We start from the raw sequence: 27,092 nt of genomic DNA, 5'->3' as shown, positions 1-27,092 counted from the left end.
AATAAATGTTAGCTTCCCTTGTTTTTTAACTCATTCAACAAATATGGGTGACTTACTCTATGTGGAGGAAGCTATATTCTGTGCTGGGAATGCCTAGTTAGATAAGACAAACATGGTGCCTGCCCTCAGAAAGCTAAGAGCACAACAATAATCAGAGATTAAGTTACAAGTACTAAATGTTAATTAATTGCTTTTGTAATAAGTACAGTAAAATGAGGAGGAGTATGCGAAAATTTTTTCCCATTCTGTAGGTTGTCTGTTTACTCTCGTGACTGTTTCTTTGGCTGTGCAGAAGCTTTTTAATTTGATCAGGTCCCATTTATTTATTTTTGCTGTTGCTGTGATTGCCTTAGGGGTCTTCTTCATAAATTCTTTGCCTAGGCCAATGTCTGTAAGAGTCTTTCCTACGTTTTCTTCTAGAATTCTAATAGTTTCTGACCTAAGGTTTAAGTCTGTTATCCACCGTGATTTGATTTTTGTGAGAGGTGAAAGCTGTGTGTCCTGTTTTAGTCTTCTATATGTGGCTATCCAGTTTTCCCAGCACCATTTGTTAAATAAGGAATCTTTTCCCCAGAGTATGTTTTTGTCTGCTTTGTCAAAGATTAGATGGCTATATGAGGATGGTTTTATATTTGGATTTTCTGTTCTGTTCCACTGGTCTGTGTCCCTGCACTTGTGCCAATACCAAGCAGTTTTTATAATCACAGCCTTGTACTATAGTTTGAAGTCTGGCAAATTAATACCTCCCATTTTGCTTTTGTTGCTTAAAATTGCTTTTGCTAAACGGGGTCTTCTCTGGTTCCATACAAAGCGTAAAATTTATTTTTTCTATATCTGTGAAAAATGATGTTGGTAATTTAATAGGGATTGCATTGAATCTGTAGATAACTTTGGGCAGTATAGACTTTTTAACAATGTTGATTCTACCCATCCATGAGCTGATAACAAGAATCTATTTAGAACTTAGGAAAATTAGTAAGAAAAAATCAAACAACCCTATCAAAAAGTGGGCAAAAGACATGAATAGAAATTTTTCAAAAGAAGATATAAAAATGGCTAGCAAACATATGAAAAAATGTTCAACATCTCTAATCATCAGGGAAATGCAAATCAAAACCACAATGAGATATCACTTAACTCCAGTGAGAATGGCCTTTATCAAAAAGTCCCAAAACAATACATGTTGGCGTGGATGCAGAGAAACAGGAACACTCATACACTGCTGGTGGGACTGTAAACTAGTGCAACCCCTGTGGAAAGCAATATGGAGATACCTTAAACAGATTCAAGTAGACCTACCATTCGATCCAGCAATCCCATTATTGGGCATCTACCCAGAAGAACAAAAGTCATTCTATAAAAAAGACACCTGCACCCGAATGTTTATAGCAGCACAATTCACAATCGCAAAGATGTGGAAACAACCCAAATGCCCATCGATTCATGAATGGATTAGCAAAATGTGGTATATGTATACCATGGACTATTACTCAGCTATTAGAAATAATGGCGATGTGGCATCTCTTTGGTTATCCTGGAGAGAGTTGGAACCCATTCTATTAAGTGAAGCATCCCAAGAATGGAAAAATAAGCACCACATGTACTCACTAGCAAACTGGTTTCCCTGATCATCACCTAAGTGCACATTTGTGAATAACACCAATTGGGTATCGACAGAGGTGGGGGCTGGGGGAAAGGATGGGTGTATACCTACCTGATGAGTACGATGCGCACTGCCTGGGGAATGGACACGCTTGAAGTTCTGACTGGGGGGGATGGGATGGGGGGAGGGGATGGGTGCATACCTACATGATGAGTGTGATGTACACTGTCTAGGGAATGGACACGCTTGAAGCTCAGACTCAGGGGAATGGGGGGGGCATGGGCAATATATATAACCTGAACTTTTGTACCCGCATAATGAGCTGAAATAAAGTAAATAAATAAATAAATAAAATAAAATGAGGGGGAAAGGGTACTATGAGACCTTATAAAAGTGATACCTAATCTGGAGGCTAAAGCAACTCCATCTTGGATGCTAATCCGCCATATTAACTTCTGATTAACCCCAACTCCTGGAATGCCTCTAAGATTTCTACTTTATCTACCATTAAAGAGCACATATTGGCTGGGCACGGTGGCTCAGGCCTGTAATCCTAGCACTCTGGGAGGCCGAGGCGGGTGGATGGCTCAAGGTCAGGAGTTTGAGACCAGCCTGAGCAAGAGCGAGATCTCCATCTCTACTAAAAATAGAAAGAAATTATCTGGCCAACTAAAAATATATATAGAAAAAATTAGCCGGGCATGGTGGCGCATGCCTGTAGTCCCAGCTACTCGGGAGGCTGAGGCAGAAGGATTGCTTAAGCCCAGGAGTTTGAGGTTGCTGTGAGCTAGGCTGACGCCACGGCACTCACTCTAACCCGGGCAACAGAACGAGACTCTGTCTAAAAAAAAAAAAAAAGAAAGAAAAAGAAAAGCACATATTTACCATAAATCCTGCCCTTAGTTGACTTAACCACCTTGATGACATGTTCCTTTTGAAGCACGTATACCCTTTCCCTATGGTATATAAGCCCTGGGTCTTCTGTTGGTAAGTCCCTATTAAATGTTTCTTTCTGAGAAACAGGACTTGTCAGCCTCTTTCTTTGGCCTCTCAGTTCCCTGAGCCTTTGGTGGTAGGTGTGCATATACCTGCTCACTGTGGAACACCTAAATTTGTCCAGCCAGGGTGAGTGTCAAGAAAACCTGACATCTGAGGTTTGCAGCTAGGGAAAGGGAAACGGTGAAAACCTAACCCAAGTCAACCAAACAGCCTGACCAACAGCCCCCAGGCAGAAGCAACTTAGGAGTACGAGGGACAGAAATGCTGGTAAGGCTGGAGCTTAGGGGTTACCCAGAGAGAAAAAGAGAGGTACCAAATAAAGACAGAGAGAGAGATGGGCAGAATTTTGAACTTGATCCAAGAGTGAAGGGAAAGCATTCAAATGTTCCACAAATCAGGTCTTTCTAAGGCTGTCGCCCTCCAGCTGGTATGTTCCTTGATGGCGGACGCTGGGCTCTATCCATCTTCCCCTTTGTATCCTAGTCCAGCAGCCCTTGAAGCACTGTGTGCACATCACAGGGAATACCCGAAGACTTTCCAGGGAGTAAGCTGGCACACAGGTAGTTTTAAGAGAATCAATTTCTAGATCCTCAGTAGTCTTCATTTAGATTCTTTCCTAAAACTGAACTGAGATGGAATCTGAAATCTTCAAATTCTTTTTATTTTTTTTCCCTACCCAGGCTTTCAGGCTTAGTTTTACTATGGAGCTTGTCTCACAGTGGAAAAACTTCAGGGGGCCCAAATAAAGAAATGATTCTAAACACTGGTGTTGGTATTGAAAAAATGAATGACTCTAATGACTAGGAAACACATTCTTTTGCAACTCCGGTGGGTCTTAATCTTTGCTTTTACTGAAATTGAAGGTGGAATTAAACAGTGGTCATTTAAACTAATTTTTGGTGATAGAACATTGGATAATATTTGTCCCATGATAGTTGGGATATATACTAAAGATTGTTTTTTATCTGAAATTCAAATTTAAGTGGGCAACTTCTGTTTTTATTTGCTAAGTATGGCAAGTCTACCCACATTTTCATTTTGAAGTGTGTCCCCAAATTATGTAGCTGATCCTTATCAGGACAACAAATATAAAACCTTCATTAATAAATAAAATAAAATTTTATAAAATAAAATAAAATAAAATTTTATTTTCAATAAAAACTTGGAAATGAAGGCCTGCTAATATCTCAGATACAACTAACAATAAGGAGAGTATCATAGAAGGAAAGAAAACTTTAAAGAAATTTTTCACAAACACACAATTTCTCCAAAAGAAGAAAACTGATTGGAAAAAAGAAGCCAACATATTGCCTGTACCAATATCACTGGTAATAAATAAAATTAGAGAGAAAGAGACTGAGAGAGGCAGACAGAGAGGGAGGGAGCAAGGGCTCAAGGAACTTAATTGATTCTAACTTTTCCTCTACCTGGAACTTAAGAACCTAATATTGACTTTGGAAAGATTTCTAAATACTGTGATGCTATTTTCCTTTTAAATATTATGTTTGAAAGGTTTGTTTTCACTTCTCAATAAATATAGATGTTTTTCCTTCAAGTGTCGTTCTGAAACAAGTGTTGGATTTTTTTTCCTTTCTTTTCTATAGCTGTCAATCATATATATTATTTGTGTCTACTTCAAACTCATTTTGCAATAAAGGATTTCAAAATCTTTGATCCTTCCTCTAGGGGAAAAACAAGGGGTGAAACAAATAAGGAAGCTGACTTTATATAAGCCTTTCATTTCAGATCTGGTTCCTTCCTGCTATGAACTTCACACCAGAATTTTGCTTTATGTGCTTCAGATATGGACAAGATGAAAGCAGCTCTTACATCCCACAAAGAGCAAGTTCACCTTTGGTGTAAATGTTGGAAAAGTGTGGAGAAGGATTTGCTCTTTGTAGAAAATATAACGTGTTCTGAAAGAGTTTGGGTTTGAAATGCTCCAAATGTTGAGCTCCTAGGAATATCCATTTCACATCCAAGGATACAAAACCAATCCGTCCTTGCTCAGTTCAATGCTTAAGGCTTGAAGCAAATAGACTGGATTAGGTAGTGGACGAGAACATAGACGTGGGCAGCAGACTGCCTGGCTTCAGATCCCAGCCCAGTCACTTATCCTTATGACCCTGGACATGTTTCCTAAGCTCTTAGTACCTCATCTACATGAGGTAGAGGATAATAACAGTATCTATTTCATACGGTTGTTGTAAGCATTAAAAAGGTATAGTTCTTAGAAAAATGCCTAATCCTCATGAAGCACCATGTAAGTATTAAAAAATATTTCTGGGCTTAATCTATGAATGGAAATCCCTGTATATGATAGCTGGCTTTCTAACTTATTTTTCTTGGGATGCATAACAAAGATCAAGGTTTTAAAAAAAAATGTTATTTTGTCTTTTATTTCCTATCAAGAGTCAGAGCTTGCAGAAGGCTAAAAATATTTCACAAATAAAGCTTGGCTGAGGGGCACAGGAATGCAGTACAAGGAGAAGCACAGGAGACACTGAAGACATGAATTAAAGTCCTGGTTCACAGTAAGCTATGACTGCATTTTAGCATTTAGGGTTTTTTTTTTTTTTTTTCTCTCATCTGTACAGTGAGAAGGTACGCACTGAATTTCTAATATTTCTTGCAGAAGTAAAATTCTGATTTTGTAACCTTTAACATGAATGTCAAACCTGTCAGAAAAATTCAGTGAACTCTTACTTACCAAAAGACCTTCTTGGAACAGTCTTTCTTGAGATTTTAGTTCCCTATGTTCTCATACTACAAAATTTATCATCCTATACTATACGTACTTCCAACCCCTCTAAAGACAGGCAATAAAATAATCTCAGTGTTATGAATAAATGACCAGAAAAACAAGAATGAGGAATTACTAAAAGCTTCCCTTACTAGCTGACCCTGGCAGAAAAATTAGTAATACCTATTCATATGGTATGCAATGTTTTTTATCCATATTAAGGAATATTATATCATTCTATTGACAGATTTTTAGAACTGATAGAGATCTCAGAGTAGTGAGAGTTCTAAACCTGGGGCAATTTTACCCCCAGGAGACATTTGGCAATGTCTCAAGTCACTTTTGGTTATCAGAACTAGGGAATGCTTTGGGGGAGGGGATATCACTGCCCCCTCATGCAAGATTCCAAAATCTGATTGGTAGAGTTGGTGTGGGAAGAGGGCTGCCAGCATTAGTAGGCCGGGGTCCAGTCCAGATACATTATGCAACGTGCAAGACAATGCTCCTTAATGAAGTACTGTACTACATCCTACTTAACTTTCAAATGTCCCACAGATTGCACAGGTGATAAATGTCTTTATGATTATCTCAGCTTAGAACCCAATTCCATTTTACATACAAAGAATTTTTTTACTTGGTTTAAAAACGCTTATGTTTAGAAATGAAACTACTACATAAATCAAGAGGAGACAGTAAGTATTTTGTTTGATTTGGAACTTTGCCAAGAGTTGCTCATCATTTTGGAAAAATCACATCACCAACAGCGATGACAACTGTGGTACAGTACTCTTTCATTATCCTTGGGGAATATGCCCAAGGCCCCCAGTAGATGCCTGAAAGCTTGGATATTACCAAATGCTATATACACTACGTTTTCTCCATCTCACAACCAAGACAGCTAGCTACTAAGTGACTAAGGGGCAGGTAGCATATGCAGTGTGGATACACTGGACCTTTGGACAATCATGTCCTGGACAGGACGGAGCAGGAGGGCATGAGATTTCATTATGCTACTCAGAACAGCCTGCAATTTAAAACTTATAAATTGTTTATTTCTGGCATTTTCCATTTAATATTTTCAGACCACTGTTGACCAAGGGTAAATGAAACTATGGAAAGCAAAACTGTGGATAAGGGAGACTGCTGTATTTGAGTGGTAAATATAACAAAGACACATCAATCTGTATTTTTAACTGTCACATACTAGCATTTCCCAACCTTTCTGGCATGAGGGACCCATTTCATAGAAGACAATTTTTCTACAGAGGGGAGGGGCAGATGGTTTCGGGATGATTCAAGTGCATTACCTGTATGCAGTCAAACCTCTCTGCCAATGATAATGTGCATTTGCAGCCTCTTGCTCCCCAGAGCTAGCATCACTGCCTTAGCTCAACCTCAGATCATTAGGCATTAGATTGTCATAAGGAGCTGCAACTTAGATCCCTGGCATGCACAGTTTACAATAAGGTTTGCACTCCTGTGAGACTCTAATGCTGCCACTGATCAGACAGGAGGCAGAGCTTATGTGGTGATGCGAACGACGGGGAGTGGCTGTAAATACAGATGAAGCTTCGCTTGCAGGCCCGCCACTCACCTCCTGCTGTGCAACCTGGTTCCTAAGGGGCCACAGACCAGTCCCAGTCCCAGGAGGGGGTTGGGGACTACAGACATACACTGTTATTTTACATACAGGAATAAGCTTTTGAATATTTCATTATGTCTTCCAGTGTAATCATAACTAAGCATTTATATATTGAAATGCATATTATTTTATTATGTCACTTGTACCTGTAACAATCCCAGTAAAGTATTATAATATAACATAATATAATATGTTTGCATGTGTATTTTTAATTGCATATTTAGACAGGTTATATTATATATGAATTTCATTTCATGGTAGTAGAGAAAGCACTACAAAACACATGCTATTAAAAAAGGAGGCATTGGATTCAATGGGGTTGAGGATCTTTGCTTTGCAGATTGCCTCACTCTATCCCTTCACTTTATGGAAGACAAACTGGAGGACTAGAGAGGAGCTCATCAGTTCTTCTGATGGCAAATCCAGAGGGTTTTCCACAACAGGTAAATTCTGTTCTATTCTGATCTTATATCCATGCTATTGCTAAATCTCTGCGTATTAGGGACTGCCTGACTCAAATTCACACAAAGCAAATTCCCTTCAAATACACAAGATAAACCTGACCTGTACAGCATATATATATATATATATATGTATATATAGAAGACTACCATGGAAACCACGACAAGGACAAACTGAGATAACTGTCATCACCAACCCACCAGAAAACCAAGCTTCATTCATTTGGTTGTTTGTCTATGTAATCTTCGATGTAAAAACACAGTGAATGAAAATGAGAGTGACTCATTTCAGAGGTTTCTAATTTGGCAAGATTAAATCACCACAGGTCTGAAAGCCACAGACCAGGCTTGGGAAGGAAAACAACAATAATAATCTACTTGAGAAGTCCCACAACTCATTTTATCCATTCCTGTGGGGTCCAGTTTTCATTTCGCTCCAAATGCCACGGAGACCAAATGTCAGTTTTGATTACTCTGACTCCTTAATATGATATTTGGTAATATTAAAATCTCCTTCCTGAAACCTTAATTTTCCCTCTTGTTTACTTGTTAGGCAAACATTAATTGAGTGCTCCTTTTCTAAAATATTGTACAGAATGCTCTAGGGAATTATAAAGTAGAAGACAACTGTCTGCCTTTGACAATGATACCACCTAAAAGGGAACACAGAACAAATATATACATATAAAGAGAAGTACAGGGCAAAATCAAGGAGACTACAGAAAAGCAATATGGTAATATGTAGGTATTTAAAGGGAACACAAATCAAATCTTGGAAAAAAGACGTGAGGCAGGGAGAGCTGAAAGACAATTCTCTTAGGTCTCCTTTTCAATTTTTCATGGTGCAGGCTTTCTCCTTTAAATTTTTCTATCTAGTGGGGTCCAAGAGGTGCTCACTTGATCATCTAGCCTGCTTTTCCCCAGAATGGTACAATGCCATACAGATGTTAAGTCACAAGTCACACAGTTCTGCTTGCAGAAGAAATGATTGCAGGTCTCTCAAGGGCAAAGAGAAACTGGGCAGCTGACTTTTCATTTACGGCTTCGCAGAAGAAAAATAAATAAAACCATCTCATATTAATGTCTAATCTAGCAAAACAACTTTTCTCTCTCTTTTTTTTTCCCCATAAAAATGGAAAACAATAATTTCAATGACCTCTACTTTGTAGGCAAATAAAAAGGTGTGTAAGCCAATATGATCCCTATTTCTGGAGGAAAACAAAAAATAAAATCCCTCCACACAGTAAAACAGGCACAGGAAATAAATGGTGACATTCCCTGCTTCTCACATATTCTAATATAAATCACTTACCTCTTAGCTGAAGGGCTTTTGTTTTTTTTTTTTTTGAGACAGAGTCTCATTCTGTTGCCAGGGCTAAAGTGCAGTGATGTCTTCATAGCTCACTGAAGCCTCAAACTCCAGGACTCAAGGGATCCCCCTACGTCAGCCTCCCAAGTAGCTGGGACTACAGGTGTGCACCACCAGGCCCAGCTAATTTTTCTATTTTTTGTAGAGAAAGAATTTTGCTCTTGCTCAGGCTGGTATTGAACTCCTGACCTCAAGCAATTCTCCCACCTCGGCCTCCCAGAGTGCTAGGAGAGCCACCGCACCGGCCCAGGGCTATTTGCTTAACGTGAATTTTACTCACAGATTCTCTCTAAGAAGGAAAGGCCTAATCTGGGCTAACTTTTAAATTCTCTAGTAGAATCAGTCTCTCAATTAGGTCAATTTTTTAGAAACCCCCATTTAAATACTTGATTTTTCTCTATCTAAAGTTTTATTCATTCTACTAATACGTATAGAGTACCTGCTGTGTTCCAGGCAACTGTTGTAAAAAGCCCAGCCTAATGAAGCTTCAGTTCTACAGGAGACAGACAATAGGGTGGGGGGAGTAAATTATATGTTAGATAATAAGTTCTATGGGGGAAAAGGAAGACAGGGCAAAGCAATTAAGAAATAGAAGTCAAAGTTTGCAATTTTAAATAGGTAATCTAGGTAGGCTTCAATGAGCAAGAAACTCAAACAGTCTTTAATTCATAGAAACTCCCTTTTCTCTCCAGATTATGTGAATTCATATGTTGCTTCACTTTTTTCATTTTTATGTTACTATTTTTTATTGTTACACAGTAATTTTGAGAAAGATCCCCTTCAAGTAAGATGAAGTTCCACATACAGAAAATGGCCCTACAATATAAATATCTCTACCCCTCAAAAAAACTTTTCTGCATATTTATAAAAACAAATGAGAAAATGCAAGAGAGCGGTAGGGAAGAACCACAAAATTTAAAAACAAAAAACAAAAAAGCCTCTAAATATGTAGGAATAAATCTAATAAGAAATGTGTGAAACACAAAAAAAGAAAACAACAAAAGTTTGCTGAGGACTATAAATGCAGTTATACAACAATGTGAAATACATATTGTTACCCAGTATGGTAATACTATTAAGTTCTGGAGATTTATTGTACAACAATGTGAATATACTTAACACTACTGAACTGTATGCTTAAAAATGATTAAGATCATAAATTTTGTTATGTGCTTCTTATCACTTTTTTAAAAGTTCTAAAGATAGGAAAAAGTTCTTAAAGTAATACAAAGTGTTTCATATTACACCAAATTACCAATACTGGAGACCAGAGAAAAGTGTCACATTGGCAACCTTGCTTTAAAAATATGTTTTTCAGGCTACATTCCACTCAACCAAATTATCTAGAGTCCAATAAAAGTGATATTTTAAATCAGTGGGAAAGAAATGATTGTTCCATTAATGCTGCTGAACCAATTTGTACAAGCTATAGAAAAAATACACAGATACTTATGTCATACATAAAATTAAATTCCTGAATTAAGTAGTTAAGTATAAAATGTGAAATTATAAAACAATTAGAATAAAATATAAGTAAATATTTTCTGACCTTGGAGTGAGAATATTTTTATAGAAAATAAAAGCAGGCCAGGTGCAGTGGCTCACGACTGTAAACCCAGCACTTTGGGAGGCCAAGGCAGGAAGATTGTTTGAGACCAGGAGTTTAAGACCAGCCTGGACAACATAGCGAGACCCTGTCTTTACAAAAATACAAAAATTAGCCGGGCATGGTGGCACAGGCCTATAGTCCCAGCTACTCAAGAGGCTGAGTGGGAGAATGGCTTGAGCCCAGGAGTCTGAGTGTGCAGTAGCTATGATGCCTCCACTGTACTCCAGTCTGGGCAACACAGTGAGAACCTGTGTCAAAAAAAAATAAAAGCTAAAATAAAAGAAATAAAAACAATAGAGAAGATCAAGGTATTGAATTTAACTTCAATACCTGAAATAATTATCTTCAAAACTTAAAATATCATATCTACCACATACAAAACTAAAAGGCCAACAGAGACAAAATGAACTGCAAAATATCTGACAATGAAAATAGCTTATGTATCAATATGTAAAGAACAAATAACAGATTTGAATGTAGACGTTACAAAAGAACAAATAAAAATTCTAAATGTCCAGTAAGAACATGAAAAGCTGCACAACCTGCACAGTAATTAAAAAAATAACAATAGCTAATCTACAGACTACTTCCTCCGTATCACACATTGCTTTTCTGTTATATTTCATCCTCCAGTTTCATCCTCCCACAACTATTTGAGGTAGAAAGAAAAATTTTCCCTTATTTTCCAGATAAAAATACCGAGTCACACAAAAGGTCACATTCCAAAGCCAGGCAGTCTCACTTCTGAGCAGCTCTCTCAATCACCACACTATACTGCCACCACCGATAAATACAAAAAGGAGAAATCTTTTTACTGTACCAAATGTTGTCTAGGGCGGGCCTCCACAAACCAGGCCCACAAGCCAAAGGCCCCGCTGCCTGCTTTTGCGTGGCCCACAAGCTAAGAATGAATGGCTCTGACATTTTTAAATTGTTGAAAAATATTTAAAAAAAGAAGAAGAATACTTTGTGTTATATGAAAATTATATGAAGCTTAAATGTCAATGTCCATAAATAAGGTTTTATATATTATTGCCTATGGCTGCTTTTGTGCTGTAATAGCAAAGTTGAATAGTTGTAACAGAGACCTTATGTGGCCTAAAATATTTACTATCTGGTCCTTTACAGTAAAAGTTTGCTAACTCCTCATATGGGATTGTGATAGACTGGGGTCTCTTCTACATCATCACTGTAAATGGCATTCAAATGCAATAAAAGCGAGAACTATATATATTCATACTTGTTGATCCAATAGTTTTAGTTTATCACAGAGAAATGTGAAATTCACAGAAGTTTTTATGTAAAAACTATTGTAGCAGTGTGAACCCAGGAAGTCTGACTCCAGTCCCTGAGCTCAGGGCCAGGCCTAGCATGAGGTCTATACTTAAATATTGAGCCAATGTCTTGACTCCCAAGGGAATAAAGCAGCTTCCCAGGTTTATCAAGTAACACCCACTAAAACTGGAATTCCTAAAGTCCTATTATTCTGAACTGCCAACACCTTGTAATTATTACTACCACGTTACATAATACATATTTTTAAAAGATGTTTTTTAGGTTGAATCATATGCAATTGCAGCTTTTCAAAGGTTTATGATACTTTAAAATCATGAAATTAAATAGATCTTTAAACATAAAATCCATTCTGAGTATGGATGAACCCAAAATTGACAGTTTACAATCAGCAAAATAACATCTGTCCCATAAATTAATGTAATTACTCAAATTTTATTTGTTTTATTGTTTTGTTGGTATTTAATTTGTAAATTTGTTTTATAACTGTACAAGTGCTATAAACCAAAACATTTACTCCAAGTTTGAATATATTTAAATAACATTATGATGAACATAAATCAAACCTGGAAGTGGAAGTGAGGATATTTTCCTTTAAAAGGGACCTGTATGGTTCACAAGTTTGAAAACATTGTATGTATCTCTTGAATTACATAAGCATCCCAGCACATAATTTTCAGAAAAAAATAAATTGCCATCCCCTCTTGCTCTATCTCACGAGTTTGGTGTTGGTGGGCAACAGCAGATGACAAGCACCAAAATGAGGTGGAAAGCACAAAACAGAACATTTTCATACACTTCTACACTCAGAACAAAGTGCTTCACCTTTGTGAGCCTCGATTTTCTCTTCTATAACATAGGGATAATGGTTTATGTTGCAGGGTTATAGAAAACATTAGAGGTACTCTAGATAAGGTATATAGCATATGATAATAACAATAGCTTACATTTACTAAGCAGTTAGCCATGTGCCAGGCATTTTCTGTGCGTATAACATTATATATGCATCACCTCAAAGAATAATTACAGCCAGCACACTGTATGAAGTAAGCACCAACACATCGCTGGTTTAAAGATGATAAATAAAGCTGAGACAATCAGAGGATAAGTAATTTGCCCGAGTCTTACAGCTATTAAGAGGCAGAACAAAGACTTGACCCAAATGTTTAATGCCAGAAGGAAGCTGGTTTTCTTCTCCATTCTACAAAACTATCTCAGTAAGTGGGAACAATTACTATGATACTGACGTCCATAGTTTACCAGGATGAGAAAACATAAAGATTTCTTCTTTTAGACCTAGCCGTAGCCCTTCTAGTATACCACAGCATCTGAGGGGGTCTCCAAGCCATTCAGGTGATAAACCTTTCCAGAATGCTATTAATATTTTCCAGTTGGCACTAAGCTTTCCTGTATAACTGCAGTCCCCAACCCCGACGGGTCCGTGGCCTGTTAGGAACCAGGATGCACAGAGGGAGGTGAGTGGAGAGCCAGTGAGTGAAGCTTCATCTGTATTCATAGCTGCTCCCCATCACTCACATCACCGCCTGAGCTCTGCCTCCCGTGGGATCAGCAGAGGTATTAGATTCTCACAGGAGCACAAACCCCACTGTAAACTGCCCGTGCCAGGGATCTAGGTTGCGTGCTCCTTATGAGAATCTAATGCCTGATGATCTGAGGTGGAGCTGAGGCAGTGGTGCTAGGGCTGGGGATTGGCTGCAAATACAGATTATCATTAGCAGAGAGGTTTGACTGCACAGTAAATGTAATGCACCTGAATCATCCCCAAACCATCTTCTACTCGCCCCCCCATCCCCATCCCCATCCATGGAAACATTATCTTCCATGAAACCGATTCCTGGTGCCAAAAAGGTTGGGGACCGCTGCTCTATAACATTTGGGGCATACAGAGTCAACTTTATTTTTGAAAGCCTTCAAAATTGTAGCCAGCAGCAGTGTAAACATCAATTTCCTCTTCTTCCCAGGAATCTGCAAGGTCCCTCCCCCAGTCTTTCCTCCCTTTGTGTTCCCACAGCCAAAAATGCTAGACTAAGCCACAAGGCATGAGGACAAAGTACTTATAGGAAGGAGCCAGAAACAGCATCACCAGTAAGTTTGTTGTACAAATGAAAAACCACTCGGTTAACATTACAAAGTTGGTGAGCTTAAATCTCAGGAGGGCTACGCTTTGAAAAATTTGAAAAATAAGATCGCTTTCTTCCCATCTTCTCTGTTTCCCCTGCTTAGAATGTAGCACTAATAACAAACAACTTCAATTTCATTCCTATCTGGCAAATCAGTTTGTTTTCATTTTTAAAAGGCAACCAAAAGGATTATTACTATAACAGAATTATAATTTTTAGAAATAGAAAAAAAAGGTTATTAGGTGATATAGTTGCCAACCACCCTAAACTCCATCCCCTGGAATCAAGTATATGTTGCACTGAAAAATACAGGTTTTAGATGGCTGCAGGGCCTACCTCTCTCAACTTCTTTAGAAAGAATCTAAAATGGCCAGCAGGACTTTAAAACTCCCAAAATGCTTAACCAAAATCCTGTGGCTTTTTTTTTTTTTCCTACACAGCTGCAACCTTCAAATGGCTCCACTGTACAAAATATTATATGGACATGCAATAATAGCAGGTTTAAAAACAAATATAAACCCCTTTGAGAACCAATACAACTGTTACTGCCTTGAAACAAACAACCTAGAGAGAGAAACAATTAAAGCAATTTTTCACAGACTATAGAGAGAGTTTGGGAAAGTTATTAACTATTATTAAAACACAGTGAGGCATAAATCAGGGTGTATAATATTAACAGTAGTAATAGTAGTCATCACCATTATAGTACTCATAGAAGTAATAGTCATCGTCTTTGTCACTGTTGACATAGTATTACACTGAGTGCTTGCTACGTGCTGGGCTCCACTCTAAGTACAGTACATGGATGATCTCATTCTTCCCACATGACAAGCTTGCAGAGCGACACAGGCCCCCAAGCCAGAGTCTGTGGATTCAAATCCTGGCCCCACCACTTGGTACCTATATGACCTTCATTCTCCCTGTTTGTAAAGGGAGATAATAATAGGATCTACCTCACTGGATGGTTGTGAGAATTAAATGTGTTAAAAATATGTGACATGCTTAGAAGAGGGTCTGCAACAGAATACATACCAAAGGGCTAGCTGTGATCAATCATAATTATTGTTTGATTCCAGCAATGAGGAAACTGAGGCATATGGAAGCTAAGTCACTTGCCTAAGGTCACGTAGCTGGTATATGTTGGAGCTGGGGTTTGAACTCAAAGCAATCTGCCTCTCAAGTCCATACCTTCAACCACCTTAAATAAGCCCCTGTAGTTTTCAAGTATATACATTTTTATATTTATATCTCAGGAAAAATGAAGGGCATGCATCAATTAAGACACCTGGAATCAAAAGGTTATGACAGCCCTGGAACCTGGCGGCTCTGCACCCACAAGACCGGAGACCTCTACTGGATGCAGGGATTACACAAAATACCAAATGATTCCAGGTGTGGCCTGAAGCTCCACATCTTAACTTGGAACAACAATGGATGATTGCAAAAATAAAAATGACCAAAAGAACATTTAAAATGGCCAGAAACAATGTCTTTCCTGACTCTAGGAACAAAAGCCCTTTAAAATGCCCTGCCCACCTACCCATCCCTCACCCGCTAGTCCATGAAATTCTGAAATCAACATCTTCTTCAACACATTTTATGGTGATGTTATCACTTCAGTCACTATTTTGGCCTTTTGGCATTTATATTTAGAAGGGAAATATTTCAGTCAAAAACTTTAAAAACAAGGAAGAATGATGAAGATTAAGGTAGCAACAAATTTAATCTCCTGGCCTTCGTTAGCTTTTTCACATAACTCTTTCAATTCTTTATAGTTTCAGAAAGAAAGTGTTTTGTTAGGTTGGAAAGATTAAGATCAAAATGGTTATTCTCTAGGTAACATCTACTTGGTAGGATACCAAAAGGAAATTTATTTCTACAATAGCAGTGAAATTTATTGTTTGTCTTTTTCTTTAAATTTTTTTTTTTTACAAAAAACAATAAGCAGGGAATAAACAACCTATGGCTAATTTTCCTTTAGTGAAAATCTTGATGCAGCAATAATAATAAAGCAATTTAATGAAAGTATGGCAATTAAAAACCTTTTCTACTACGTAGCTATTTGGAATGTAGGAGGTGCACTAAGAAAGCTCCTCTGGTTGACAACAAAACAGCCACTTTTCTAGGTAAAGGTCAAGTATTCAATTTCTATTCACTAAATCCGAGTGAATTCCCAAATGTGATCTATGTGCCAGTATGTTAGAAAATAAAAAATGGTTAAACTTTTAAACTGGTCAGCCAGACACACAGGAAATAGCACACCAGCTTCAGATACCTTCCTCAATGTCAAGCAAAGTCTATTCTAACATCACAATGCTCACCAGATAAAATGGGACATCTTAATGCCAAATCAAGATAAAACTCCACAAGAGATGCACTTATATATTCTCCATCGTCAACAGGTCAAAATGTATAAAACTCTTTCCTGTACTGTCAAAAAATAGCCATACAAAATAAAAAGAAACTGATGAGAAAAAAACATACGTAACATCAAAGACATTTTTAAGTCTAAGAGAAAAGTAAATTTTTATTAACCAAAGCTACGGCATAGACCCTTGTGGGTGTTTAGCAGAGAGGGGTCAGTCTGTGTCACTGGACCCCATGTAGCCTTCCAGAAAGTCAAAGGGGAGCATGATGGGCCGAAAACAAACAAGTGAAGCAATAAAATAATTCACACAGAAAAAAGCCTGTATAAAGATTCTATGAACACATGAATCCTATATTTTCTTCCATTGATATCACTACAATAACTGAATATACTACTACAATTTGGAAGAAAAATTAATGAGTTCTTTTGTTCCTTCTTGTGGCTGGCCCTCTCTACTCTGATTTATACCAATTTAAAATTAACAGGACTCAAAGAACTCTAAAATAAGTATATATGAATGTTCAGAATGTCACATATATCTTTCATCAGATATTTCATTTATTTTGCCCTATGTCATGCAGGAAACTAGCTCTTCCATACCCAATTCACCTCCTCTATGGATCATTTTAGTAGCACAGAACTAATTCACCACATTTGTCATTACCCTTTCTCGTAAGTGTTTTGTATCATGCTGATATGGGTTGAATTGTGTCCCCCAAAAGATATTCAAATCTTAACTTCCAGTACCTGTGCATATGACTCTATTTGGAAATAGGATCTTTGCAGATGATCCCATTAAGATGAGGTCCTTAGAGGAGGCCATAATCCAATATGACTATGTCCTTATAAAAAAAGGGGGAAACCTGGACACAGAGATTTGGAGAAAGATGACGTGAAGACACAAGGAGAATGCCATCTGCAGGCCAAGGAATGCCTGAGGCTGCCAGAACGCAGGAAAGGAACGGAACAAAGTCTCCTTCATGGCCCTCAGAAGGAACCAGCCCTGCCAATACATTGATCTCAGATTTGGCCTCCAGAACTATGAGACAACACATTCTGTTATTTAAGCCACTCGGTTTGTGTCACTCTGTCACAGCACTCTCAGGAAACTAATGCATACATTGTGGATAGAGTCAGCCCAAGCTTACATAGTGTGGCTGGAAGCTCAAGAAGCCTCATAGAATTCCTGCAGCACACGTTTGTGTCTACACTGTGGAATATAGTGTGAAAACCTTGCAATTTAGATGAGGATATGAAAGACATCTGCCTAAAATATTAAAAATAATGTCTTGCATTTACTTAAAACACATTTTATGTGTTTTAGTTCCTTTACTCCTCATAACTTACACTGTGAATAAAATAGGAAAGGCTTATTATCTTCATCTTATTGACAAGGAATTTGAACCTCAGAGAGATGAATGCTTTGGCCAATGTCACATATATATATGGCAGAGCAAGTATTGGTGCAAAATCTTTTCTAAGGAAAAAAGAATACAATCATAAATATTTTAACTTGGATATTTAACTTTTAAAAGTAGTGCCTCTTCAAGTGACTCAAGAAAGAAAGACATTAATACCATCACACAGACTCTGAGTAGCCTGAGGGGTTCAGTGATCTGGGTAAAATGGAATAAAGCCCAAGACATTGGTAGAAAACGTAACCCACAATTTGTGAACCAAGAACCTAGCCTTGAAGGAAGAGATGTAAATAGACTGAGATAGATAGAAAAGAGGCACCATGATGAATAAATGCAATGCCAAAAAAAAAAAAAGAATAAATTATGTGGAAGGCCTAAGCAACCACCGAAGGAAGGCCTTCATCTGACTAATTGGGGAAATCCAGAGAGGGTTGCAATGGGAAAACGGGTTGAAGTAAGGCTGGGGCCTTTCAATAGAGCTGATAGACATTTAGTTACCACTGTCAGTTTTTGAGCAGGCTTTGCTGTGATAAAGAAAGCTGTTCTAGCAGCTGTGTTAAAATCAGTTTAGTGGCACAGCAGTTTGGGATTCTAGCTAGTATAGTAGGTGTCTTTGAAAAGCTGATCAGTACTGCAGATAATGGCCCTATTTAGATGCTTTAAGTTTCAGCTACTGGCAAGACATCCTTGACACCTTTCTGTCCTCACTCCATATTTCTAGACACACCGGCCTTCTTTGTATTCTTTGATGGAGGGGGCGGGAGTGGGGACAGAGTTTCTCTTGTTCCAGCATCAAGATCTTGTATTTGTTCTCTCTGCTTGGTAGAGGATCTTTGCACTGTTAGCCCCCACACTACATGTGGGAATTATTATTACCTGAAATTATACATATATATGGTGTTTTACTTAATGATTATCTGTCACTCCCATTAATTTGTAAGCTCCATGAGTACAAGGACATTTTCTGTCCTGTTCACAGTTTAATTCCTAGAGCCTGGCATAGAGCTTTGCATTAAGTAGAGACTCACTAAATATTTGCTGAATAAATAAAAGAAAATCCCATCTTATTCCCAAGTTCGATTGATGGCATCCCCTAAAACACTTTCTATTCATCTTCATGCCACTTCCTAGTATCCGCCACCAGCCTGGCACATGCTGTCCTTTCTGCTTGGATTAATGCAGCAGCCACCCAACTTCTCCCCACTGACGCCCAGGCCCCTCTCCAACTCATTTCCCCACAGATGATCTTATGAAAACACAAATCACATCAAGTCACCAGCCCCTACTTAAAACACTCTCCACTGTTCTTAGGAGGAAAATCAAATTCTTTACGCAGCCAGCAAGACCGTGTGTGGACCGGCTCCAGCCTCGGTGTCCAGCCTCACGGAGTTCCACTCTCCCCTGATTCTCCTCAGTCACTTTATTTCACCCTGTTCCCTTCTGTAACCGGTGCTCAGCATAAATGACAGTTCCCTCTGCTTTCTGGAACGCTCTTCTTCCCACCCTCTCTCAAATTTTCCTACTCACACTTCAGCTATCAATCAAGTGTCACTTCCGCAGGTTCCTGTTATATAAGCCCACAAAACCATATTGCTCTATTCAGAGCATTTACCTCTGTTTGCAATTATATAATTATTATTAGTTGTTGTTGTTGTTGTTGTGTGTGTGTGTGTGTTCAGTTAATGATTGTCTTCCTCCCAAACTCTTCACTCCGTGATAGCATAGACCATGAATTTTTTGCCCACTATCGGATCCCTAGGGTGGAGAACAGTGCTTGGTGCAGGGCTGGCACAGAATGAATACTTGCTGAATAAATGAAAGAAAACACTCTATTAAAACCAAACAGCTAGAAGTCAATGCCAAATGCACAGATACAAGAACTTTCTACAAATATTGAAGTGCAGCTGAAGGCAAAGATATTAGTGAAAATCTATAAAATAACTATGAGCTGCTATTAAAGCAGGAGAAAGGGGGAGGCCAGGACAATGCAAACTTTGAAACTGACTAGATAATAATGGGACCAAGGGAGTCTGTTTCATTAACTAACCAGGCAAGAGCCGGTTCAAACAATTTACTGAAACCACGAAGTTATGACTTAGGTAGTGGCAGTAACTAGGTGAAAGGTTACATTTACATATCCTATTAACAGCTCCTTGACTCATCAGCCTACCCTGGAGACATTTATCTATGCAGAGAAACCATTCAAACTTTCCTCTCTTTGGCATTTTCCATTATAAAAATTCTCCAAAAAGTCCTTAGGTCCCCGGAAAATGTTTTAAAGACATTTCACTGTGGTCGATTAGGCATACAGTAATAGCTAAGTAAGGCAAGGGCCGTAGAGGAAATGGCATATAATAGAAAGAGCCCACTCTGCTCCTGATTAAAGTTACTCATGTGCAGCTTGAGGAAATGGACACACGAAAAAGTTTTGGGCACTACAGGGTATCGTGGGTTAAAGGACAAGGCCAGATTTTTTTAACCTTCATTGTTACTGCTTTATGCCCAAACGACTAGAATAGATATAATTCTAAATTCTCTGGGGGGAAGAAAGAGCTTATTAGGGTACTTTTATTTCCTTACTTCTAGCTTCTTTTAAAAGATGTAACATTGATAAGCATGAAAAACAATCCAATATCGTTTCCATCCATTTGAACCCTTCAGTGACCCATGCCATGAACAGCAAGGCTCCTGGTTGTGTTTCTGAGGGGGGCACACCAACAGTCTCAGCAGCGTACTCCAGTTTTACTGGAATCAGTTTTCCAAAGAGGACTTCACACACGCTGCCTGAGAAAGGACAGCATGAAACTGGTGAAAATTCGGATCTTCAGAAATACAACAGACAATGACTATCTCCAATTTCATGCTGTTTATAGAAAGAGAATGGAGGCACAAAGACATGCAGGCCTGAAGCACGTGCAAATAAAGCAGAAAGGAAAAATGAAAGCCCAGTGAACAACTGACAACCAGATTAAGGGGGGGGCAGAGGAAAGAGGATCGTAGGGGGGATAACCAGCCTTTTCCCTCCAGAAATAAGATTTCAAAATTCAGAATTAAAAGAAAAAGGTATTTAACAAAGTAACATTTAAAAACTAAATGGAGAAAAGTCTCACTAATTAACAAATGCCTGCTTTATTCAAGGACTCTACATTCATGCAACCCCCAATAGCACAGGATCTTGGCTTTCCAGAATTTACTGAAATTTGAAAGGAGTATCTGTGAAAATAATGATTTGTTGATGCAATTAGTAATGTAAACAAGAGGTATTTGTATAACCTACACAAAAGTTTTCTTTAAACACGATAGAAGCCTCTAGTTACATGCAAACAATTATCATGCCAGTTCAAAATTAACTTATCTTTTTTATAATAGTGTTCCTCAAAAGAGTTCCAAAGGGTAACAATCTTAGCAGGTTCTGGGTTATATATGTAAATGCTTAAAAATAATAAATTCAATCTTTAAATATTCTAAATTTCAGGTTAGTTTGAATTAGTCTTCATATAAGCAAAATTTTACTGCACTACAAATAAGTACTATTTTAAAGCAAACCCCTTTGGCATAGGTAAATGAAATTCTCAATATCTGAAATTTATGATTGGGCACTTTTAGCCATGGAAATAGAAGGTGGTAATATGAGTCTTCCATAAGGACCCCAGCCTTCATTTTTATCTTCCATATGGACCTCAATCTTCATTTTTACGTATTTATTTGTACCACTGTTCTGCTTATCTTGCACATGACCAGCAGTCAACTGGACACTCAATGCAGGTAAAAAACTGTCTTTTGTGGCTTCAGGTGCTGCTGGCTGGACCTGTCACTCTTGGTGCTTTCACTTCCCAGTACTTGTGGTCCACGTACTCCTCAAAATGAGCTTCCTCTATTTGATAAAGGAAGCAGGTCTGCTGCTTTTATTGTTTCTTGGCATTGCCCCCCCCAACTCTGCTGTGTCATTTAAAGTTGTGCTTTAAAGTATTACATGTTTTTATTTTTTGAGTCCAGTTCCCTCCTCCTTTCTTGAAGCTTTCCTCTTAAACTCCCTGAACAAGGGCCATCTGGAAATCTTGTTCTCGTCCTCCATCCTTGACGTGAGTCCAGGCCAGCACGGCTGGGTTGCAGCAGGCACTGCCTAGGTACTGCTAGACTGGCTACGTTCCAGAAACTTGCTGCTAACATGCAGCTCTTGTCCTTTCATGTTAAGCGTGGCCAGTAGATGAAGCTTAACACAGCGTTCAGAAGTTCAAGCTCCTCTGGGCACAGATCCCAATCTCACAGTCACACATGATTTTGCGTAATGCCATATATATGTAGAACTTCTGTCACCACATGGCTCCAGTCTGTCCAGTCTCCAAATTGACATTTGTAGATAATTTTCCACTTTTTCTCCTCCCAACAATTACTGAAGTAAGTACTGTATAGATTATTTAAATTGAAATATTTCCTCTGTATAAAGGGACTCCTATAAACCTAACATGAAACCAAGCATCATTTTTATAATATGTTGTCAAAAACAACTTCTACTGCCTCTACTCACACACCAACACAAAAAATCTGAAGCTTTAAACCAGCAATGTCCAAGAGAACTTTCCGCAATGATGGCGATTTTCTATACATGCTCTGCGCAATACTGTAGCTACTAGCCACATGTGGCTATTGAGCACTTGAAATGTGGCTAGTGCCACTGAGAAATTGATATGTTTGATCTTATTCCACTTTAATTAATTTAAACCTAAATTTTAACAGACAATGTGGGTAGTGGCTCTCAAAAGCTGTCAAGGATCTCAGATTTACTCTACTTGGAAGCTAACAAATTAGCGTCTCACAGTTTCATGGATGCTGGGAGAAGACAAGATTCTATGGTCAGAAACAAAGGACTGTATTACTCACAGAAATAGCAGTAGTGGGAGTATCAGCATAGCTGTGCCAATTCCCTGAAACTCCATTCCCTCAGTATGGTGTGAAGAGGGCAGGTGACACCTGTACACTCAATGATTTGCATTAGCGAAGGGGAGCCCTGAGCTCAGGGTACCTGAATCTTGTATACTGGACAGTAAGCCTACCTGCTCTTTGTTCCGGAGGGAAAGACTACCTACATCTTCCAAAGCTATCTACTACACAAATGTCCTTAAGAAGATAGTCTGGAATGAAAGCAGTAGGTGCCTTTGCTCATAAGACATGCAAAAACCTGAGTGACTAATGAGAACTGAATCCCAACAGTTAAAGTATCATACATATCTCTTAAACCACTCATCTCTCTCCCTCCTGCTTAAATACCCTCCTTCTAGCCACACTTATTTCTTGCTAGGACCACTGCAAGCTTCCCAAATAGTTATCCTGCTTCCACTACTGCCTCCTACTCCCGGGCATTCTCCATATAGTAGCCAGAATGCACCTTATGACACAAATCTAATCATATCACTCTTGGTTCAGTCTTCAATGTCACCCACTGCCCTTAGGATTAAGCAAACCCTCCTTAGTAAGTTCCAAAAGGCCTTGAATGATGTGGCTCTGCGTCTATCTGTGGCACTTCCCTTGCATCTCCTTCTAAGATTCAAGCCTTTAGCCACACAAAACTTCTTTCATTTCCTTAAATGCAGAGGTCATAAAGTGGTGGCCCTGGGTTGAATTCTAAGTACAGATTTGTCTGGTTTGGCACACACAATAGTTTAAAAAGCATTTGGGCCATTTCATATTTTGGGAAATTTCATATTTATAAAATATGAATTTTAAGCTCCTCTTTAAAAAGTCCAGGCATCTGGCAACACTTGGCCTGCATCCCAACCTGACAGCACTTGGCTGAAGCTGAGTATATACTGTTCCCTTTAGACAAAGCCTGGATTCAGGTTGCCACACCTCTTCCTCATGCTCTCATCTACATATTCTTTCACATTATCTGCCTGACTTCCATTCTAATGCACCATGCTCTGTGCCTGTTGGTTTGGAAGACTCTTCCAACCCTCCCACTTCTTCAGTTGCTAACTACCACTCATGTTTCGGGTCTTAGCATGTTCATGTGCTCTAGGAAGTTCTCCCTGACCACCACCAACCCAATTAGGAAGAGATCATGCACTGTGTCATAATCACGTACCTAGGACCCTGCCATCCCACCAGGCCTTCTGTGGTTCTCTGCACTACCCCTATCATGGCATGAATCACATGTTAATATAATTTTCTGCTTACAAATCTGTAACCCTCCCTAGACTTTTAGGTCATAAGAGAGTGACTATAACTGTTTTGTGTACCATTGTATACCAGTGCCTGGGAAAAAGCCAAACACATAGGAAAGGGCTCACTAAACACTTGTTGAATGAATACATGAAACAAATTAGCTGAGGAATGGCTACTTCAAAATATTTGGTGGGGTGGGGGGTATTTATAGATTTTTTTTTTTCTTTTCCTTTTTCTTTTTTTAGAGATGGGGTCTAACTCTGTTGCCCAGGCTGGAGTGCAGTGATGTGCTCATATCTCACTGTAGCCTCGAACTCCTGGGCTCAAGCGATCCTCTTGCCTCAGCCTCCAGAGTACTACAGGCATGCACTACCACACTTAGCTGAATGTTTTTTTTATTTTTTGTAGAGATGGGGTTTCGTCATTGCCCAGGCTGGTCTGGAACTCCCGGCCTCAAGTGATCTTCCCACTTCGGGATTACAGGTGTGAGCCACTGAGCTTGGCCTTTATATTTTTATATATTTAATTTTTTAAATGTGGATCTTTGAAATGACATTCCTTCCCCCTCCCCCAGAGAAACTAAAATAAATACTTGAGTAGTAGAGTAGTAGCTATGTATTGGCAATATGCCTAGCATTTCACATGGATTAGCTCATGTAATGCTTACAACAGTTCTCTGAGGTAAATACTCCCATTATTTCCATTTTAAAGATGACAAAACTGAGAATTTGGTCAGTCATGTGCCCTGGATGACACAAAACCACACAGGGTGAGGAGAAACCATAGAACTATTTATCAGGCAATTGGAATTACAGTTCTACTCACTGACTAGCTGTTCAACCTTCAACAAGATGAAGCTCTTATTCCCCACACCAGCACAGTAAATTGTAGGAGACACAAGATGATTGAAATTTCTCTCAGGAGACCGAGAGCCTACGACACCATCAGAAACTTCATTCACAGCCCTGTCTTTTGAGGTATCTCTAAGTAGTTTTAACAATTAACTCTGACAGACTAAAAGAGTTAACGTAGAAAGAGTTACACCCACAAGAAGCTTTCTGGCTCGATTATGAGTGTTATAACAAGCCACACAGTTTGATGAGCAGTAACAAGGATTCTTTAATCTCATTTCACAAACAGGAAAACAAAGGTACTGAGCAATAAGGCCAAGTGTAAAGTTAACATTACGCCCCTCAGGCTGCCCCTCAGCCTGCCATGCCTTACTGTGAAAGCTGAACTGAAGCTCTCTAAGCCACGTACATAAAGCCTAGGAAATTCTCCACACAGCCAGCAGACTAATAAACTCTTCCTAGGAACAGGAAGACTCAGATGTCACTGAGTCACACAAAATACAACTGAGGCAGAAGGTAAAGAACCCTGGTCAATCTTTTCCAGGTGCAATTCTTGCTGATCCTTTGCCCCAAGCCAAACCAAAAAGAAACAATTTTAAAAACAAACAAAACTCTCACGTAGAATCTTGTCACATTTTAAGTTAAATTTCCAGAGTCAATTCAGGCCTCTACGTGTTCAAGTTCCAGTTTATTAAAAATCTTACATTCAATCTCTGTATTTCTCTAGGCATTATAATTTCCTTCCTTAAGGAGTTGAGAAAAAACTCAAAAAATTATGAGTACCATAATTTTATTGACTTGTTGACTGAAGAAAGAATTGAAATTTCTACAGCTTTTAACAGTTGATGACCACATCATACATGTACAGAATGCTTTTCTAAGCTTTCATTTTAAAAATACAGAATTAATTTTATTTCCAAGTACACCTCTATCTTATGAAGGAGAAGCATTTGAAATTTTATTTTAGAAAACAATGTCTTAGCAAACCTGGTATTTGTTCCAATCTATTAAGTAGATTCATCAAATGATGATCTTACAGAGCCTTTGATAATGCTTTCTTGACATCATTCTACTTGTAATATGTAGTCATTAGATAACTATTCATATAAAATATGAAATAGAATTATGTGGTCTCTAAGTTAGATTGGAAGGCCTTTTAGGGCAAGGAACATATTCTATATCTTTCTACCTTTAAACATACAGCAGAGTGCATTGCACACTAAAGGAACTCATGAAAATGTCTATTAAATCAGGAATGCATGAACAACAGGACCTACCATTTAATATCAATTCTTAAGCTGATTTTCTTAAGCCATTTCCTTGCTTTCTTCATAGAGTAAGTAGAATGGCACTAACAATGCTTCTTGTTCCTGTGATTATAAACTGAAACTTTACAAACGATACATCACATGTCATTTTAGCTAAGTGTCCGAAATTAATTTACCAAAATGAAGGTCTCCTTCCTGAATTACTAAAATTAACAACAAATTTAAATTTGTACCTGGGATAGAAAAGAGATTCTAAAGAATAGAAAACATCTGAAGCAAACAAAGTTCTTATTTACAGGGACCGGGGCCAATAAGATCTTCCTGCTGTTTGAATTTCTATGACTACAGCGGCATAGGATGTAAGGTCTACAGCTTTGTACGTAGGGTTTGGTGGGGAAGGGACGATTTCAACTCTGTACTTTAATGACCAGCTCCAGAAACACGTGCCTTTTAGCCCAACAGAGCGACTGGCCAAATCACGTAGAGAGACATAATCACATCTCAGCCAAAGGACCCGGACTCAGACGACAAGAACACAAGACTTGTCATCAGGCAGCTTCACGAGACGTGACCGTGCTCAAAATCACGTTCTATCCAAAGTCATCCCACTCGATCTCCCACAACGACCCTCAGCGGCGGGCAGAGCAAATGCACATTTTGCAGAACACAACACAGAGGTTCCCAAGGGTCGAGGCACAAGGCCACGAAGACGCGAGGGTGACTGAACCCAGACTTAACTAGTATCCCAACTGGCGGGTACTTTCCATGCTGTATGGGTGATCGCCCTTCGCCCGCGTATTACACTCTAAGGCTGGCAAAACGGCAGGAAGAGCAGAGCTAGACAAGGACCGGAACGATGACAGGGAATTTCCACCGCTTCCCGGCACCGGCCCGTCCTCCAGCACCCCAGGTCGCTGCTGCGCTCCAGCCCCTCGCTACCTGCGCGCGGCCCCTTTTCTCCCCAGACTAGTCTCAGAGGCGGGCCAGGGGACCGAGGCGGCTTTCCGACCGTCACGGAGAGTTCTCCAAGTTGGGGACAGAAAAGGCAAATGAACAACTGTACCCCAAGGGGCGAGGGTGCAAGGAGAAGTGCGGAGGTGAGGACAGGAGGGGAGAGTGACACCTCCTAAACTGGCCAGGGACGTAATGGTGGGAAGGGGTGGTC

The 27,092-nt window shown here is 39.0% G+C and overlaps 1 protein-coding gene across 13 annotated transcripts in view; it reads right to left on the bottom strand.

Moving 5' to 3' along the window:
* PAM (peptidylglycine alpha-amidating monooxygenase) overlaps positions 1–27,092 on the bottom strand; it is a 263,682-nt gene that overhangs the window by 236,218 nt on the left and 372 nt on the right. The gene's annotated exons all lie outside the window — the stretch shown is intronic.

Source organism: Eulemur rufifrons, chromosome 17 (genome assembly GCF_041146395.1).
Source record: "Eulemur rufifrons isolate Redbay chromosome 17, OSU_ERuf_1, whole genome shotgun sequence".
In the NCBI taxonomy this organism is placed as follows: Eukaryota; Metazoa; Chordata; class Mammalia; order Primates; family Lemuridae; genus Eulemur; species Eulemur rufifrons.
The sequence above is the reverse complement of the archived record's forward strand: the minus strand, read 5'-3'. Positions and strand labels throughout refer to the sequence as shown.